Raw genomic sequence first — 20,707 nt, 5'->3', positions numbered from 1 at the left:
AGAGAGAGAGAGAGAGAGAGAGAGAGAGAGAGAGAGAGAGAGAGAACTCTGGCTTCTTCTGATATCAGCTAGAATTTGTAAGCCCCAATCAGGGGAAGAGAATCTCAAGAATATGGGCCTTACCTGAAGGCTTCACACCTCCAGAAAGGCAGGATCACTAAGCTTTTCATTCACCAATGGTGACAGTCTAAAAGAAGTCTGGGTGTCTGCCTTCTGATCACTCCTTCAGAGTCAGTGCCTGATTCTCCGAACGATTGTCAGTCTTCCCTTCAGCTCCAAGTGACTGATCCTTCACTCCAAGCCTGGGTGACTGACTGTCCTCTTCAGTCTTTTTTTCCTCTATTTAAAGACCTCTTTCTCTTGTGTCACCTCCTCTAAATTTTCACATTTAGCAACCACAGCATATGCTTTTCTCCAGGACTGCCCATTCTTTAGTTCTCACCTTTTTTGGTTAGATTTTCTCCAGGAATGCCCACTCTTTAGTTCTCACCTTCTCTGGTTAGATTATATCTTTTTGGGTTACTTAACACCTATTTTGGTAAGTTAACCTTTTGTAGTTACTTAACACCTTTTTTGTAGTTAAAATCTAAAAATAAATTGTAGCTTACAATTCTAGTTTCACTATAAAGGAAGAGCCAAGTACCTTCATTGTTAAAATCAGGAGATTACAATTTTATCTTCACAATAAAGAAAGAGCTAAGTATCTTCATTGTTACAATCAGGAGATAGCTAAATCCAATCTTCACAATATGGATAGAACATTGGACTTGGAGTCAGGAAGACCTGGGTTCACACCATTCCTAAGACACTTACTAGTTGACTGATCTTAAGAATGTTACTTTTCCTCAAAATGTTACTTTTCCTATATCTAATCTTCACACTTAGGAGGTAGACTCCAAATCTAGGCATTTCCCATCTTCATGCCATGCTGACTAAATACCAGTCTCTACCTCAGATGCAACAAGAGCTTTTTATTAATGACCATTTCAATTATCTTGACAAGACAGATCTTTTATGCCATTTCCTTGCCATCTCCAATATTGTGCCATGACATGTACAGCTTATTCCAGCCTCTTCATTGCACTCCTCATCCTATAAGAAGTAAAAAAAAATAAATGTCATTCTTGGAAAAAAAATGTGTCAAGAAATTGCCTATAACTTCAATTTTAATGCCCTCTAAGTATTTTGTCCAAAAAAACCTCCTCCTTGATTACCACTGTAATAGAGATATACTTCCTGAGGGTGTCTATCGATTGTCCTAGATGGCTAATGGGTCAAGATTTATTCCTACCCTCCTTCCTCTTCTCAAGCCTTTCAGTTTCACCCTCCCCCTTTCCCTTCAAGTCATTCAGTGTGAACTATAAGATTTAAAGAAGATACTTCTTTTTTTTCATTCTCAAATAAGGAGGTCTATTGGGGAAGACAGGACAAGGATAGACGATGAGGTAAGAGGGATGGGGTTTTCCCTAATCTGTACAGGAGCCTTGGTTTTGAGGATACTTGTGAAATGGCAGTTCTGTCACAACTGTGACACAAAGTCAGTTAGATATTCCAATGGAATTGCCACTTGACTGATAGCTCTTCTGTCCTCAGCTTTCTGTCTTGCAAGCATGCCTCTTTGAGGCATGAAGGACAATTCCATTCAAATGTTCCCAGGAGAAGCAGTTGGAGCCAAGCCAGACTGGACTTACTTCTGAGCTAGGCTGAGAGGCTTTCTGAGCTAGGCTGAGAGGCTGGTGAACTAAGTTTTTGGTGTGGCTGATGGTGGTGGTTGAGAAAGAAGAACCTATTTGTATCTCTGAGACTTATCTGGTTGATTAGAATCTGACTTTGTGTTACAGTTGTGACAGAACTGCCATTTCCCCAATATCCTCAAAACCAAGGCTCCTTGTATAGACTAGGGAACCCTATCCCTCTTACCTTATCCTTGTAAAAATGGAGATTTTAACCACAGATTTCAATCCCCAGAAGTCCTTGGCACTTCCCAGAATGCCCTATAATCTCACTTGAGATCCACACCTGGGCTGAGAACAAAATGGGTATTTAAACTGTCTGTATCACCTACTTGGGCTCTCTCTCTGCTTCAGCTTCTAAGCAGAAGCATCAATCTACTGGGCAGGCAAGATGTAGTGAGTAGGTTGCATGGGCTTTTCTTATTTTGTATTTCTTTATTTCTTAATTCTAATAATCTTTAATAAACCTCTAAATATATAATACTTTTAGTAGAGAAACTAAATTAACTGCTACATCCTCTATCCTTGTCCTATCTTCCCCAAATAAACCCCTTACTTGAGAAATCAAGAGAAAAGAGTATATCCTCTGAATCTCATAGTTTACCCTGAGTGACTTGAATGGAAAGGGGGAGGGGAAGCTGAAGGCTTCTGAAGTGGGAGGTAAAGGGAGGGGGGTAGGAAAAACCTTGATCCATTAGTCATCCAGTATTGATCAATAGACACCCTCAAGTATCTCTCTATTACACCACTCCACATTATCTTCAACTATATATGACTGATAGTTTCTTGAGGTTAAGTCCTGCCATGCTATATATATATATATATATATATATATATATATATATATATATATATATATATATATCTTTAAATAATATTTTATTTTCCCCCTAATTCATGTAAAATTAATTTTTAAAGATTTTTTTAAGTTTTATGGTCAAATTCTAAAAATAACTAGTTCGAACTCCAACTACCTCAATTTCAATAAGTCCCTTCCTTTTAAAGAAATTTTCTCTTATGTCACCTCCCCTAAATTTTCACATCTACAAATCACAGTAGACTTTTTTTTTCCCAGGCCTGCCCATTCTTAGTTCTCACCACTCTTTAGTTCTTACCTTCTCTGGGTAGACTGAAACTTCACACCTCTTTTGTTAAGCTTGCCTTTTGTAAGTTGCTTGGCCCTTTAGTAATTTATTTAACCTTTATAGGTACTTAGCATCCTTTTGTATTAGATATAAAAATAGACCTAGGTTAAGGTTCTAGCTTCACTATAAGTATGAATTGGGGACTTTTCATTGTTCAGTAAGGAATTTACAACTTTATCTTCCCCTAAGGCACTGTCTAAGTATGGGTGGAATAATTTTAAAGTTCTCAATACATTCCTGATGAAGTACTGTCATTTGTTTAAATGGGGAATAGCCTTAACCAAATGTTCTAAGGTAGAATCTGAGCAGTTTTAAGATTCACATAGGTCATTTGCTTGTTAGGGCAGGAAATATATCTCATTAATCTATGTATCTTCATCCTAGCCCCAAGGTTCATATTACATGTGCGTATTTCCTTTTATTTGAATGAATAAATGAATGATGAGTACATAGTATTGGGTATGTCCTGCATGTCTGGAACATTCTCTTTTCACTTCTTTTGGAATCTCTGGTTTTTTTCTAGAATCAGTTTAAACATCTTTCTGCAGGAGATTTTTCCTTGTCTCTGAGCTGTTCATCCCTGCCTATCTTAGGTTATTTTCATTTGATTTTTATGTGTTGTATATACTTATTTGAGTATAAGCTGTCAGTTTCTTTAGAATGTAAGATCCTTAAAAACAGCTTAACACTGAGAAAGCACTTAATAATCAACCAACACAATTTTATTGGGCTCTTAATTATTATCAGGAAGGCAAGGATCTAAGACAACTCCAAGGGACTCAAGATGAGAAAGACTATCCATCACCATAGAAAGACCCGATGGAGTCTAAGGGAAAATTGAACCACACCATTCTTTATTTTATTTACTTCATGAATTTTCTCTAGTGTGTGATATGTGTCTTCTCCCACAAAATGATAAACATAGAAATATGAATTACAAAGAATGTGAATGTGAATGAAAAAATATCAGGTAAAATTTACTAAAATTGTAGAATATATATATATATATATATATATATATATATATATATATATATATATGTTAAAAAGACCTGCAAAAAATATTACTAGTTGACTGAATAAGAAAAAAAAAATTCTTACCCTGTTCTAGGCACTGTGCTAAACTGATGATAAAAAAAAAGACAAAAGATAGACCCTATAGTGAAGGAGCTTACAATATAATGGGGGAAATAATATGCAAACAAATATTCAAAGCAAGCCTCAAACAGGATAAATAGGAAACACCAGAGACAAAGGCATTAGAATTAGCAGAGATTAGGACATTTTTTCTGTAAAAAGTCTGATTTTAATTGGGATTTGATAAATGGTTCTTCACTGATTGATTAGAAACAAAAGACCAAGAGTTAAAGAAGGGGTGAATGAACAATCCTGGAACCCTGAGAAAACACAAAATCCTATTAAAGAGGTATGATTGGGTGGAGTTAATGAGTCCATTTAAATCCATGCCAAATTTAGAAGACTGAGGGAATCTTGAGCAAAAAAACAAAAGCAAAAAACTATTATCTAGTTCATTGAGATGTAAATCTTATCTTTAGCACATTTTTTTTTCTTCTTCTGCTAACATAAGTATTTACTCTTACTTCTCCCACCCTGGTGCCCCTAACTGGGTTTTTATGATCTGAAAGTTTATCCCTTGAGGCAGAAATATAAGCCTTGTTCTTTGCATTTCTGAGATTTCTTCTGAAGAGCTTCAAACTATAAGATTCTGTCTCAGAGACCCTGGGAAGTGATTGGCAATCCTCAATGAGCCATTTTCAAAGCATAGAAAGAAAAAAGGAAGACAGCACCAAGCAAAGCTGTCATGTTTTGTTTGTTCAAGTCGATTTGTGTGCAAAGGTGGCTATTTTACATTTCCGAAGGTAGCTTTCAGTTCAGAGGGAAAAAATGTTTTTCAAAATACTCATCTGTCAGTGGGGGCTCTTTAGCATTGGGGAATGTTGTTCCAGTCCATGTCAATTGCACTTTATGTAAATATTACAGGAAGATAAGAAGATGAAAAGGAGAGTAAAGGCAGCTCTGCTCCTCCCAGCTACAAGGAAAGCAAAGTGTTTTTTTTTTTTCCTTTTAAGGGTAATCTATTCAGATTAAATAAAATGCCCCATGCCAGGCCTTTTGAATCATTTGTAGAGTTGAACTTAATTTGAACTTTTTGAACGTTTAATCTGTTTAGGTAACTTTCCCAGTTCATTTTTCTTAGTTACTAAGCTTCCATGTTCTGTCTTGTATTGAATGGGAAACAAAAATATTCTCATGACATTTCAGACCCAATTTCACTACCTTAAGACATTTAAGTATTTCATAAACCTTCAAAATAGCATGTGGATTTGGGGAAACTTTTGAATTCCAATCCCAGAAATGCCCTCTAGGAGAGAGACTAGGTAAAATATATAAATAAAACCACGGGCATTTTTGCTTTTTTAAAAATGGCTCATGATAGATTTACATACTGATATTATATTTCCCACAATTTATTTTTGAGGTTTCAAAACTTACACCATGACTGTTAAGAAAGTATGAATTATTTGAAATGCCATTTTTAACTTCTGCCTAAGAAACATCAAGAAATCCATTAATCCAAAGCCTGCTGAGCAACATGATAAATATATCACATTTTTAATGCAATGCAGAATGCAAGTTAAGATAATGGTCTGTTTTTGCTATTTTGGTACTAATAAGACAGAATAACTCTGAATGGAAGATGAAATCATCATGTCTTTCATCTTAATACTGGTTTTCATTGGAAAAATGGAATAAAAATTATTACTTTTGTTTTCATTGTAAGTTTTTAGTGAGTGGATTTTTGCCCCCAATTTTTCATTTGCCCTGTGGTGTTTTTTCTACTTTCTTCTTCTTTTAATGAAGCACACTTGATCCTGGGTAGGAAAGAATGTGTGTTTTATTGTCTCTGGATCATGTATGGGCCTGGATTGTCCAAATTGGTAGGTAATGAACTCCTTTGCAAGGAATAAACTTGCTTTTGAAAATAAAATAGGAGAAAGTAAATCTTGTGATATTAGGAGTTGTTCTTCTAATGAAACATAGAGATTAGGGATTGGAGACTATTTAGAAGAGAATTTCAATTTAGGTAGTGGAGAAGACTAGGAAAAATTACAAATGGATTAGTCCATTGATTTGTAAATAGTTAAACAAATTGTGGTATTTGAATAAAATGGAATATTACTATAGAGTAAGAAATGATGGGTCTGATTAATATAGAATGGCATGGGAAAACTTAAGAAAATGAGTTAAATAAATAGAAGAAGGAAAATAATGAAAACAATAGCTACAACATGCAAATGGGAAGAATACAATAAAGACATTGAAATTGAATTCTATAAAATTATTGTGACTAAACTTAACCTCAAAGAAATAATGTTGCAATCAACCAACCAATGAACATTTATTTAGTTGCTGCTCCAGGGACTTTGTTATGTGCTGGAGACACAAAAGGAGGCAAAAGATAGTTTCTGTACTCAAGGAACTTTCAGTGTAATACAGGGTAGACTATATGCAAATAAATAAATATGCAAAGTGTTAGGGTCCGAGTTGCAGACCACCCAAGGAGCACGCGAAGACAATGCAATTCAAGCAAGGGAAAGCCTTTATTACTAGCACACTATCACTAGCATGCTAGGGGAAAGCTCCACAAAGCAGTTCCCTCCTCCCAGAGTTGGGACCCTACATATATACCTCACAATATTACTTAACATGGATGATTGTTTAAACCCTAGAGCACTTTATGGCTAGTTATTTCACTGAAATGTTGCAACTCTTGTTGCAAAGTCCTGAAACACCCTGCGGTCAGCTATCTGCTTAAATGTTTGCAACGGGGCAGCATAGCTGGAGGATGCTTTTATCAGACGGGTTGGAGGTCCTGCGCCCTTTTTCCTTTACTTCATTCCTCACTTTTTTCAGGGACCACCATGAGGAATCATCCTCATGGGAAAGGCCTCATCACGTGGGGAACCCTCTTCTCTAGCCATGGGTAGATATCGCTGTACTGAACCAAGAGGTTAAGGATACAAGGCCCAAAGGTTAAGAGAAGTACTAGGGGGCCTACAAGTTTTGAAATCAAAGTAGTGAGCCAGGGGGATGTCTGAAAAACCTGCTGGTACCACGCCTGAGGTTCGGACAGAACCAGGTCACAAGAACATAGGCTCTTCTGAAGTTCTGCCAGGGACTCTCCAATATGGTCTGTGTAGAAGCAACACTTTTCCCAAAGGGCGGCACAGAGAATTGAATATCTAGCCCTCTCCAATTAAGACCTTTGAGTCTATGGAGTCTTTAGCTACACTTAGTCAAACTTGAGGATGCACACAACCATTGGGGACCTTTGGGTGGGAGAAGGTATTTACTGTTGCTAGGAGTCACGAGGATGTAAGGGAGAAAAGGAATTTCCCTGACAATAGGCAGCCCGAGTTTCTTGGAGTACAGTGCCCATGTCATCTTCCCCCTCTCCTAATATGTAAGGGAAAAGGGAAGGTAGTCTCAGTATTCTGTAACTTCTTCACAGCTAAGAATGGGTGTAGAGTATTCCCTGCCTATGTTAGGAGAGAGAGGTATTGACTGTAGGCCATGTCCAGAGCATCAGGCTGGGAGGGTTGCCAAGGTTATGGTGGCATCTGGCATCCGGGTGACTCCCATGAGTGCTTTTACCCTAGAAGCAATCATTTTATCACTCTAGACATGGAATGTTTGCATTAATATCCCACAGCTTCAAGCAAGCATTTTGGTCAGACAGGGCTGGCAACGTTTACTTGCTGGAGCACCTTAAAACTGCCAAAATGAACAATTAAAATGTACTCATCTATCACACACTGATTGTCAACCTTTTGAGGTCCTTATTTCAGTCCCTAAGTATCAGTGTGGAACAATTATAAGAACTTCTTTCTCCTTCCTGTAAGCAAGGAAGGGGTTAATAGTTCTGAGCAATTTATCCTAAGGCTGCCTGGCTTGATTTAGATTTTATTACTTAGCAACCTTGTCCCATCCTTCTTTAATCAGTGAGTTTACTATAATTTAAAAGTTTGAATGCATCAAACCCGTTTTCATAATAATTCACTCTCAATGGATTTCTAGTTTAAACTCCACAAATTCCAAATAACTCTGATAAAGTCCTTTAGCAATGTTTCAGTGTAACCAAACTGAAGTGCAAAGCATTTACCTGCACTCCTCTCGAACCTGTCTAAAGTAGAATAGAACCTCCAGTTTAGTTTTCTTTTAGCTCAAAACATTGCTACATTCCTAATTAAAGTCCGCCAACATTTTTCCAATTTATAATTTGTTATATCTATTTCATACTAGAATTCATAGTATCAGTTAGTAGCTCTATTCATTACTCTTATTGAAGTGGAGCACTTCATAGAACAAATCCAGACACCCCAAATTTAAATTATTAACTTATATAGATACTTTATAAGATATAAAGTTATTTCCTTTCACATACAGGTCCTTATTTGGCAATCAAGCAAACCTTGTCACAGACATAGTTGTGAGGTCAGTGATGAGAGGACAATCCTCAGGGTTGTCCTCAGGGGTTGGTTACTTTCACATGTACTTAATCACTTCTCCCTAGTTAGCTACATGTTACCTAGCATTCCAGGTTAAACTCTTTGATATTCCTGAAGTTCCTTTTGTTTCTTGACCCTGTTTCCTGACTAATTCTCATCCTTTGACTAATTATAGTCCATTCTGTGGCCTGCCTAACCTGCTTGACCTCCTGGTGGGAAGGGGACTGGGTCTGTTTACTAAGAAGAATGTAGGAAGGAATAGATCTGCATTATCTACTTCAATTTAATTGTCTTCTCTTATTGGGACTACTTCATTATTTCTTCTGGCTTCTCTTCTTTACCATTATTGTCAGTAGAGGAAAGGCACTATACTGTATTTAATCCTCATGACAAGCCCTCTCGATTTCAGGGCTGGTTAAATTTGCCTTGTTAAGGACATACAGTTTGTATATCATAAGCCCTTAACCTTTTTAGGTGGAACAAATATAGTACAAATGTACACACAATTTATATCTGAATACATGTTCATCTTTAGATCACAAATTCCTTTCTATGCATTTTGCACATGTTTAAAATAATTCATATAACCTTAGTCAAAGAAAATACTGTTACCTCAGTACTAGTATTATTAAATCCTACGCACAGATTAACCACTTTAAAAACTTCTTGTGTTACATGATTTCTAAATCTTACAGCACATGCATTAAAATAAAACTGATTTGAAAGAATCCCAATTTTAAATTCTAGAATAAGTTCTTCTCAACAACATTACAGCTTCTTCTGGATGACTTTTACATCTATAAAGTAGCCATACAATTTCTGTCCTCATAGAATAAAACATTTCTTCTCTGTCAGGCAATCATATTTGGACAATTCTCAAAAATTCACTGAAACCATTATGCATTGCAAGATCTAACAAAACAAACCTCTAACCATGAGTTGTTTTTGTTGGTGGTGTTGGTGTTTTTTGTGCTCAGTAAAATATGGCAACATTTCACATTTAACTGACAAACAGTAACCACAATACATTACATTTGTACCATATCAAAATCATTAGCAATCCTCTCAAGTTGAGAATTAATTTTAAATGAAAATTGCTAACTGTGGAGTAAGAAAATGTCCCTTTTCTGCTCAGAATTTCTCTCTTTCGCTCCTTTGAGAGCCCATCCAAGGGAAGAAAGAGGGAAATATCATTGAACAGGTATTTGCTTTTGTCCTCTGTTGAGGATTTTTGACAGTGGATAGTTAAAACTTGCAACTCCACCCTTCTTTTCACAGAGAGGAGACTGTGACAAAGACAAAGATAAACAGTAACATATAAAGCTGTGACAAGCATGCTTTGAAAGAGAAAAAATAGGTGTTTTTAGGATCCATTCTTAAGAAAAAATATTTGCAGGGAGAAAATTCATTAAAACAGTTTCAGCATACTTGGGGAAGCTGTGATGAGCTAAGCCATCCAATTGGCTGAGCTTACTTTCTTGTTCCCTATCTCTCTCTGAACTGATCTTATCAAAAACTGACTCTTTTTGACTGAGATTTCTTAACAAAATGCTCTTGGAGTATCTGGCCAATTGAGTTGGAGGTGGGCTATTCCTGAGGCTCGCTGGTTTTTTCAAGGAAGGAACTTTTAAATCTCCTCCTATTCAGACTCTCTCTCCTGATTAGGAGTTTGCTGCTGGAGCAGGCACAGCCCCTCCCCCATAACCTACCCCGTTGAAATGCAGGTGGGGGAAGTGGAGGAACAGACACTATATTCCCCACCTTACCTTCATTCCCAATTTATGGGCACGGGCTTTGAAGTCCAGATAATGGCTCAGGACCAAGTCCAAGGGGCCTGACTGCCCCTGGCTCATGACTGGGATGGAGGAAAGGATCAAGGGCAAAAAAAAAAAAAGATGAAGAGAACAAGACAGACAAATAGACAAAAAGACAAATGAAGAATTCACTTTCAACTGCCCCCTTTTACTTGTCCTGTGCCTGGAGTGCACAGTGCCCATTCACTTAATCTGTGCCCTAATGCGTCCACTATGGGACTTACCTTGTCGAGGACTTAAACCCCAGTCTCAGGGACTTGAACCCTGGACCATCTGAGACTCGAACTCTAGTGCCCCTGACACAATGTTGGGGCAGAGGGACTCAAATACCCTCATGGTCCAGATGAGATTTCAAGGCACCAGACAATTCTCCCCACTCGTCTCACCGCAATCACTTCCCACCTTTCCCGACCTGATTCCTCTCAGAAAAACAGGAAATGTGGATACTCAGTGGTCCACACTCAGAAACAAGTGAGAATTATGACTTTTCCCTGGAGGCTTGGAATAGGACAACGCCTACAATCTGGGGGTATGGGATCTCTTGTCCACTAAGTCTTATGTCCAAATAGAGTCCAAATACACACATTCATACAACCATTCACACTTCCCCATTCTCACCTCTCGAGAATTGTCACAGGACCTGGAAAAAAGAGCTTCCCTTGTCAAGGTGGTTCTCAGGGGGTCACAAGGACAAGGCCCCAAATATTAGGGTCCAAGTTGCAGACCACCCAAGGAGCACGCGAAGACAATGCAATTCAAGCAAGGGAAAGCCTTTATTACTAGCACACTATCACTAGCATGCTAGGGGAATGCTCCGCAAAGCAGTTCCCTCCTCCCAGGTTGGGACCCTACATATATACCTCACAATATTACTTAACATGGATGATTGTTTAAACCCTAGAGCACTTTATGGCTAGTTATTTTGCTGAAATGTTGCAACTGTTGTTGCAAAGTCCTGAAACACCCTGCAGTCAGCTAACTGCTTAAATGTTTGCAAGAAGATGTGTTTATCAGATGGGTTGGAGGTCCTGTGCCCTTTTCCCTTTACTTTAAAAGTAAGCTGTATACAGGATAAATAGGAAATAATCAACAGAGGGAAGGCAATGGAATTAAAGAAGTTTGGACAAGGCTTCCTACAAAAGACTGGACTTTATTGAGATTTAAAGAGCCAGGAAGGATGTAAGTTGGAGCAAAAGTTGGGAGAGCATTCCAGGCATGAGGAACAAGCAAAGAGGATTCCTAGAGATGAAAATGATGGAATTTCTTGTTCCTTGAACACCTTGGAGGCCAGTGTCAGTGGACCAAAAAGTACATAAGCATAAGAAGCCTGGAAAGGTAAGAGTGGGATAGGTCATGAAAGATTGAATATCAAAAAGCATTTTATATTTGATCATGGAGGTAATTGGGGTCATTGGAATTTATGGAGGGTGATGGGGAGTATGACATAGCTGAAACTTTGCTTTAGGAAAATCACATTTGTGGCTGAATGAAGAATTGATAGAAGTGGGGAGAGACTTAAGAAAAGCAGACCTCCCCCTCCCAACCCAATAGCTCATTTGTATTCAAGTGGGGACAGTGACAGAGGAGAAAAGGAGGAATCTCTGGGAGACATTGCAAAGAGGAAAATAAGAGATTGAATAGGAGGATGAATGGTAATGAGGAATCTATGATGACTTATGATTTGTGAGCCTGAGGGACTAGGAAGTTGGTGCTACCCTCTAAAGGAATAAGAAAGGTGGGATGGGGAAAGGGTATAGGAAAACATAATGGGTTCCTTTTCTCCACATAGACTGAAAGGAAACTAGAAATGTAAGATTGGAGATGAGAAGAGAGTTTGAGGCTGAGTAGGTAAATTAGGGAAACTTCAGCTTAGAGATGGTAATTAAATCTATAGGGGTTGATGAGATCACTAAGTGAAGTAGTATAGAAGGAGATGAAAGGACCTGGACAGAACCCTAAGGGGCCCATGTTCAAAGAGCTGGATTTTGAAGAGCATCCAGTGAAGGAGAAAGAGAAAGAGCAATCAGAAAGGTTAGGAGGAGAACTACTGGAGAGTGGTGTCTTGAAAACATAGAGAGAAGAGAGTATTCAGCAAGAGAGAGTGACTAATTGTGTCAAAGATTCAGAGAGATCAGGAGAATAAGGATTAAGTAAAGTCATTGGATTTGGGAATTTAGGGAGCATTAGTGACTGGTGGAAGCAGTTTGGGTTGAATGATATGATCACAATCCAATTTTAAATGATTAAAAAAGAGAGGAGAGAAAGCAAAGATATTATAAGCTGTCTTTTTGAGGAATATAGCTTCAAAATTAGAGAAAAGATAAATGATGGTAATTAGAGACAAAAGGATCAATAAAATGGTTTTTCAGAATGGAGGGGGGCATAGACATATTTGTAGGCTGAAGGGAATGAGTCCATACACAATGTGAGATTGAAAATAAATGACAGATTGGGTCTAACTGCCAAATTATTAGAGAAGACAGGGTGGAATGGAATTGAATGAACAAGTAGAGGGTTTATCCTTACTAAGGAGTATATGAAACAGGGGTGAAGGAGGAGAAAGTGAGTGGCAAAATACTTTCCTCTCTTTTTGATTTAAGTGGCAGACTATGGGTACTGATATGTAATGTCAAAATGTTTTTTATATATATATTTTTGGCTGATTATTTCATATTATATAAAATTATATTATATTAAACTGTTTTTTTTTCCTTTATTTAAAAAATGTATTGTAAGGGATAGTTCTGTTGGAAGGTGAAACTGAAGGTTTCATTGAGAAATACAGATGATATTTAAAATGTTGATAAAATTATTCAAAATTAAACAAAAGCAATATGAGTGATTGTAGAAGCCATGGGGAGGAAAGATGCTAATTATAAGAGTGAAGAAATAGTGTTAAAATTCAAAATATCTCTGCCCAGCAGCAAGAGCTTCATTTCTCTGAACTAACTGAATCTTCCAGAAGAGAATATAAGTATACTACTAATGGTGACTCAAAAGCATTATTTTTTAAGAGTTTGGAACTGAAGATAATCTTGAATGTGGGATAGCAATCCTATAAGGGACTCATACTGTGGTGTCTATATCTACAAATCAAGATCAATTTTATAATCTATATCTAAAATTATAATTTCTGCTTTGTACACAGGTAGGGGGCACAGTGGATAGAGTACTGGACCTGTAAGGCAGGCCTGTAGGCAAATGCATCTGAAAACTCTTCCTAAATGTGTAACCTTATTCAAGTCACTTAAATGCTATTTGCCTCAGTTCCTGCAAGTGTGAAATAAAGATAATAGTATAACACCAATTCACAGGGTACAATGGATAGACTGCCAGGCCTCAAGTCAGTAAAACCTGAGCTCAAATCTGTCCTCAGACTTTTACTAATTGTGTGACCCTGGGCAAGTCATGTAACCATATTTACCTTACTTTCCTCATGTGTAAAATGAGCTGAAGGAAATGGCAAACCATTCCAGTATTTTTGTCAAGAAAACCCCAAATTGGACTACAAAGAGCCAGGTCTGCACCAACTGAATAACAACAACAAAAGCTCTCATGGTTGTGCAGATAAAATGAAAAGACATTTATCAAGTGCTTTGCAACCTTTCAAGTGCTATAAAAATATTATCCCTATTATTATGTCTAGATAATAAAAATCTGTGTATATATATATATATATATATATATATATATATATATTGTCTTCACATGTATGGAAGCTAATGGAAGTAGGTTAAGCCTATAATGTTAGACTTGCTTGTGTTGGTGTTACTATTTTGTTTTTCCTCTATTTTCTTTGTAACAAAAGAATAGCTCAAGGATATTTTGGAAATTAAAGTGTTATAAAAATGAAACATGGAAATTAAGATTTAAAGAAAAATACATTAAAAAATTTCTAATTCCCTATTGGAGATGATTTTATTTTTCTTTATACCTTTGGAAACATCGCCAGTAGTTCAAACATGTCAGCAATAAATAGTACTATTTTTATAATTCACTTAGGATGAAAAACAAGAATATATTGGTGACAATAGCCAGAGAAAATGTTCACAGCCAAGCGATGGTGTGTCTTGTTTATAGAACAGCATGGAGACCAGTGTCATTGTATAGAAGGTTACCAGATTAAGATGAAAGAAGACTGGAAAAGAAGGAGGATGCAAGGCTTTGATTGCTAAACAGAAGATTTTTGTATTTGATCATAGAGGTAATAGGAAGCCACAGGAAGAGGAGGCTGATGTTCTCATTCCTGTGCTTTTAGAAATCACTTTGGTGGCTCAGTAGAAGATGAACTGGAGCAACAGATTCTTAAGACAACAGGTTATTGCAGTAGTAGAGGTATGAGAGGAGAGTCTGTACCTAAGTGGTGGCAATTCCAGAGGAGAGAAATTATATAATATTATATACAAATTAACCAAGTGTTTACCTGAAATCTGATGCATTCTAGTTTTCATTCATCCTTGCAATATGCAGATATTCATTAATACACATTTTGAGTTTAAAATGTGTATAAATGCAAATAAAAAGAGACACAAAAACATTGCTTATGCACTAGAAGAAAAAAAATGTGGTCTGCCTTTTGGGCTGTTGCTTTGTATTGGAAGAGGACCAAAATGACATCTATATCAGGGTCAATGTACAGTGGGACCTATTGTGGCTGATCAGCCCAGTCCTAGCTAAGAATGTTCTACCACAGGTTGAGCACAGATTGTCTATATGAACATTGAGGATGGGAGTGTCTCAAAATTTTTACACCTCACATTTCTTTTGAGCTACTGCAATGCTGCCTTGGCTGTAGAGGATGGCACTTTCTTTGATCCTGATAGGTAGTCGTGTGCCAGTGTCTCCCATGTCTCTTAATGGATACCAAAAGTTTTAGGGAGACCTTTAGTGTCCTTGTGTTGCTTTTTTCCTGACCTGCATGACTGCTTGTCTTGTATGAGTTCTCTGTAAAATAATCTTGCAGGCAAACTTGTGTTTGCCATTTGAATGATGTGCCCTGACAACATTTGATTGATGGAAGAGAAAAATCTATATCCAGAGACAGAGAAACAGATAGATATAAAGACAGAGACAGAGAGTGATAGAGACAGACAAGGAGACAGAGAAAAACAGATAGAGGGAAAAGGGACAGAGCTCAAGTCATTTCCATTTAAAATGTATAATATTCCCAAATAAAAGACAAAATTTCTCAAGAAGATGAAATATTCTCATAGAGTTCAGGTGAAAGTTCATTTAACTTTTTCAATGACCTGGAGAATGATTTTCTTAAAATCAGTCTTATATTTTTCAAACCGCTGCCAAGAAGTATTATCCATTCATCTTGGTCAAAGGTGAACTCAAGATAGGCCTATTCATTGGAATTATGAAAGAATTATTTTCCCTCTAGTCTAATCATTACATTAATGCTGAAGAGCCTGAAGAGGACCATTCAAGCTGAATATTCAAGGGCACTTTCCTTTTTCAGGTCACCAGTTTAATTCTATCTAGAGAAAATTGACTTTTTCCATGAATAAATAGTAATAATAATGACAAAATAATTCCAGGTAATATTCTAAGCATTATATGAATATTTCATTTGATCATCCAGAACAAAGCAAAGAAAAAACAAGACCAAAAAAAAAACCCCTGGAAAGTATATACTATTATTATTCCCATTTTATAATTCAGAAAACTGAGGCAAACAGAGGTTAAGTGACTTACCTACAGCCATGAAGTTCATAAGGACCTGAGGACAGATCAGAACTCAAGACTTTCTGACCCCAGGTCCAGCTATTTTCATTGTGCCATCTATCTGAATTTCATACTAGAATACAAATAAATTGCTAACAAGGTTTTCAGCTTGAATGAAAAAAGGAACTTGAAATCAAACTATTGCCCTAATATTAGACTAAAAAATGAATGAAAGAAAAATGGAAAGGAAAGAGGATATTCATATACTTCTAGAACATGATGACTAATATAAACTATATTATTTTTAAAATTTAAAATAATATCTAATTTGAAAATTCAAATAATATTTAAATTTAAAACCTTTTCTACAAGAAATGTTCCTTAGAAAGTTTTATACATTTTCCTGATTCCAATCCTCAGAATTAAAATTAAATCTGTATAACTATTTTGTATATTAATTATATTTAATTATTATAATTAATTAGGTTAGAGATTCCTAAATATACTGACAACTACAAATACTATTTTATATTAAATTCAATTTGATAATTTATTACCATGCTTGTCAAAATTCAGCAACTGGGTTTTGAAAACCACTTTTATAAAATAGATAGATTGGACTTCCAGTCAAGATGGAGGCTTAGAAGCAGCAAAAGTTCAGACTTCTGAAAACCCTTCTTACTGATCAGAAACTGAATGCTCCTAGGAGACTGAAAATCAAACTTAACAACAGGATGTAGCCGGGAAACCCTCCTTCTGGACTCAGATCAAAAGGTACACCCCCCCCCCGAAAGCCAGAATCCCAGAAAACTTGGGTCTAAGGGAAAGACAGAAGAAAGGTCCCAGGACCTCTCCCCCCCCCCCCAATCCAGATCGCTGAGCCTCCAGCAGCAATGGTAACCTCAGGGCCAGCAAAGGTGCTGTTCTGAAGGGCTCACCTTGAAAGCAACCTGGGCCAGTCCCGGGGCTTCCAACACAGAAGGCAGGGAAGCAGTCTGAGAGAGACATGGGGAGAGCCTGTAGCCCAGTGGCTGAGTCCTTCTAACAGAGTCTCACCAGAGGTTTTTGCCTCAGGGCACATCCAGACCAACCCAGTTGAACCTAATCGCATCAGGAGCCCTAAGAGCTCAGGGAGGCCAGGATACCTCCCCACCCCCCTAAAGTACAGGGCCTCCAAAAGGACTGGAACCTCAGAGAGGGCAAAGGCACTGGGGTACCTTGTGGACAGTACTGTGCCAGGCACAGAGCATGGAAATTAGGCAGCAGAGAATCAACTGGAGAGAACTGAGAGCAGGAACACCTGAAAAGCCGGCAGGCAGGGGAGAGCAGACCCTGGACTTCCCCGGAAAGACAGGGCAGCTGCGGAGAACTGACAATTTGACTGGGGCTAAAGCCTCGGATCATTAGACAGTACACTGAGAGCCAATCCTCCTCACTCAGATTTCTGACTGGAAAGGGGAGAAAAAAATCATAAATATAGCAAACAGTGCAGAGGTGCAACAGCTACCAAACACCAAGAAAAGCAAGAAGAAGGGGGTGACTTTGGATACATTTTATGGAGAAAAAAATACAAAAAAACAGAGGAGATAGAAGAAGAAACAAACAAATGCTCCAATACCTTCCAAAAGAAATGGAAATTCTCCACAAGCTCTTGAAGAAGTTAAATTGGAAATTATCAAAAAGATGGAAGCCTTCTGGTAGGAAAAATGGGAAACAATGCAAAAGGAGCTCAGCAATCTGAGGGAACAAAATATGCAAATGCAGAAACAGCTAGAAGCGTCAAAAAACAGTTCAGACCAAATTGAACAGGAAAACCAGTCTTTAAAGGTCAGAATCAGGCAACTGGAAGACAATGACCTTGCAAAAGATCAAGAATTAATATAGCAAAGTCAAAAGACTAAAGAATTAGAAGATAACATAAAATATCTCACTGACAAGGTGACAGACCTAGAAAATTAAGGAAGGAGAGACAATCTGAGAATCATTGGTCTACCAGAAAAGCCAGAAATAAACAGGAATCTTGATATCATAATACATGATATCATCAAAGAAAACTGCCCAGAGATTCTAGAACAAGGAGACAAAATATGCATTGAAAGAGTTCACAAAATACCCTCTACACTAAATCCCCTAAAGACAACTCCCAGGAATGTAATTGCCAAATTCCAAAGCTTCCAAGCAAAAGAAAAATCTTACAAGAAGCCAGAAAAAGACAATTTAGATGTAAAGGAACACCAATCAGAGTCACACAGGACCTAGCAATCTCCACTCAGAATGACAGTAAGGCATGGAACATGATATTCAGAAAAGCAAGAGAGCTGGGTTTTCAACCAAGAATCAGCTATCCATCAAAACTGACTAAATACTTCCAGGGGAAAGTATGGGCATTCAACAAAATACAAGATTTCCAAGTATTTATAAAGAAAAGACCAGAGCTCTGTGGAAAGTTTGACATCCAAACACAAAGAGCAAGAGAAATTTGAAAACATAAATATGAAGGGAACAATAAAGGAGTAAAATGCAATCTTTTTCATTAAGTCAAGCTCTTTTCTATAAGGACTACATTTATATCAAATTATATATATATATATATGTGTATATATATATATATATATATCAATATGTGGAGAAAATGTAATGTGTAACATTCAAAATTGTATGCATCATTAGAGAAGTATGAAAAATCACGCATAGGGAAATTTTGGGGCATCAAGATGATATGGAGAAAGGGGGTATAGAAAGAAAAACTCATTGATGGTACTAAGATATACTAAGACCTTCTGGGCCTCAACTGATAGAAAGAAGGCAGGAGTTGCAATCATGATATCTGACAAAGCCAAAGCAAAAATAGACCAGATTAAAAGGGATAGGGAAGGTAAATATATTTTGTTAAAAGGGACTATAGACAATGAGGAAATATCACTAATCAACATGTATTCACCAAATGGTATAGCACCCAAATTTCTAATGGAGAAATTAGGAGAATTGAAGGAAGAAATAGACAGTAAAACCATATTAGTGGGAGATCTGAACCAACCACTATCAAATTTAGATAAATAAAATAAAAAAATAAATAAGAAAGAGGTAAAAGAAGTGAATGAAATATTGGAAAAATTAGAGTTAATAGACATATGGAGAAAAATAAATAAGGATAAAAAGGAATACACATTCTTCTCAGCACCACATGGCACATTCACAAAAATTGACCATACACTAGGTCACAGAAACAAGGCATACAAATGCAGAAACTCAGAAATAATAAATGCAGCATTTTCAGATCATCAGGCAATAAAAATAATGATCAGAAAGGGTACATGGAAAGCCAAATCAAAAATTAATTTGAAATTAAATAATATGATACTCTAAAATCGGTTAGAGAACAAATCATAGAAACAATTAATAATTTCATCAGAGAAAATGACAATGGTGAGACTTCCTTTCAAACCTTATGGGACACAGCCAAAGCAGTACTGAGAGGAAAATTCATATCCCTGAGTGCATATATTAACAAACTAGGGAGGATAGAGTTCAATGAATTGGAAATGCAAATGAAAAACTTGAAAGCGAACAAATTAAAAACCCCTAGAAGAAAACCAAACTAGAGATCCTAAAAAATAAGAGAGAAATTAATAAAAATTGAAAGTGATAGAACCATTGAACTAAAAAATAAGTCTAGAAGCTGATACTTTGAAAAAACAAACAAGATAGACAAAGTACTGGTCAGTCTAATTAAAATAAGAAGGGAGAAAAGCAAATTAACAGCATCAAAAATGAAAAGCGGGACATCACCTCCAATGAAGAGGAAATTAATGCAATCATTAAAAAGTACTTTGCCCAATTATATGGCAAAAAATACACCAATTTAGGTGATATGGATGAATATATACAAAAATACAAACTGCCTAGACTAACAGAAGAAGAAATAGAATTCTTAAATAATCCCATATCAGAAAATGAAATCCAACAAGCCATCAAAGAACTTCCTAAGAAAAAATCCCCAGGGCCTGATGGATTCACAAGTGAATTCTATCAAACATTCAAAGAACAGCTAATCCCAATACTATACAAACTATTTGACATAATAAGCAAAGAGGGAGTACCAAATTCCTTTTATGACACAAACATGGTACTGATTCCAAAGCCAGGCAGCTCAAAAACAGAGAAAGAAAATTATAGACTAATCTCTCTAATGAATATAGATGAAAAAATCTTAAATAGGATACTAGCAAAAAGATCCCAGCAAGTGATCAGTAGGGTCATTCACTATGATCAAGTAGAATTTATACCAGGGATGCAGGGCTGGTTCAATATTAGGAAAACCATGCAAATAATTGACCATATCAACAAGCAAACCAACAAGAATAACATGATTATCTCAATAGATGCAGAAAAAGCCTTTGATAAAATACAACACCCATTCCTATTAAAAACACTAGAAACAGGAATAGAAGGGTTGTTCCTAAAAATAATAAACAGTACATATCTAAAACCATCAGCTAACATCATGTGCAATGGGGATAAATTTGATGCATTCCCAATAAGGTCAGGAGTGAAACAAGGATGCCCATTATCACCTCTATTATTTGACATTGTACTAGAAACACTAGCAGTAGCAATTAGAGAAGATACAGGAATTGAAGACATCAAAACAGGCAAGGAGGAGACAAAGTTATCACTCTTTGCGGATTACATGATGGTCTACTTAAAGAATCCTAGAGATTCAACCAAAAAGCTAGTCAAAATAATCAAAAATTTTAGCAAAGTTGCAGGATACAAAATAAACCTGCATAAGTAATCAGCATTCCTATACATCT

General features: G+C 36.8%; 1 long non-coding RNA gene across 1 annotated transcript in view; it reads right to left on the bottom strand.

Annotated features, from left to right (window-relative positions):
* Window positions 1-951: 951 nt before the first annotated feature.
* LOC103095238 (uncharacterized) overlaps window positions 952-20,707 on the bottom strand; it is a 38,611-nt gene continuing 18,855 nt past the window's right edge. The window contains exon 2 of the long non-coding RNA XR_008913843.1: window positions 952-1,092. This is a non-coding gene — a long non-coding RNA (uncharacterized LOC103095238). The remainder of the gene's footprint in view (window positions 1,093-20,707) is intronic.

Source organism: Monodelphis domestica, chromosome 8 (assembly GCF_027887165.1).
Source record: "Monodelphis domestica isolate mMonDom1 chromosome 8, mMonDom1.pri, whole genome shotgun sequence".
Classification (NCBI taxonomy): domain Eukaryota; kingdom Metazoa; phylum Chordata; class Mammalia; order Didelphimorphia; family Didelphidae; genus Monodelphis; species Monodelphis domestica.
The sequence above is the reverse complement of the archived record's forward strand: the minus strand, read 5'-3'. Positions and strand labels throughout refer to the sequence as shown.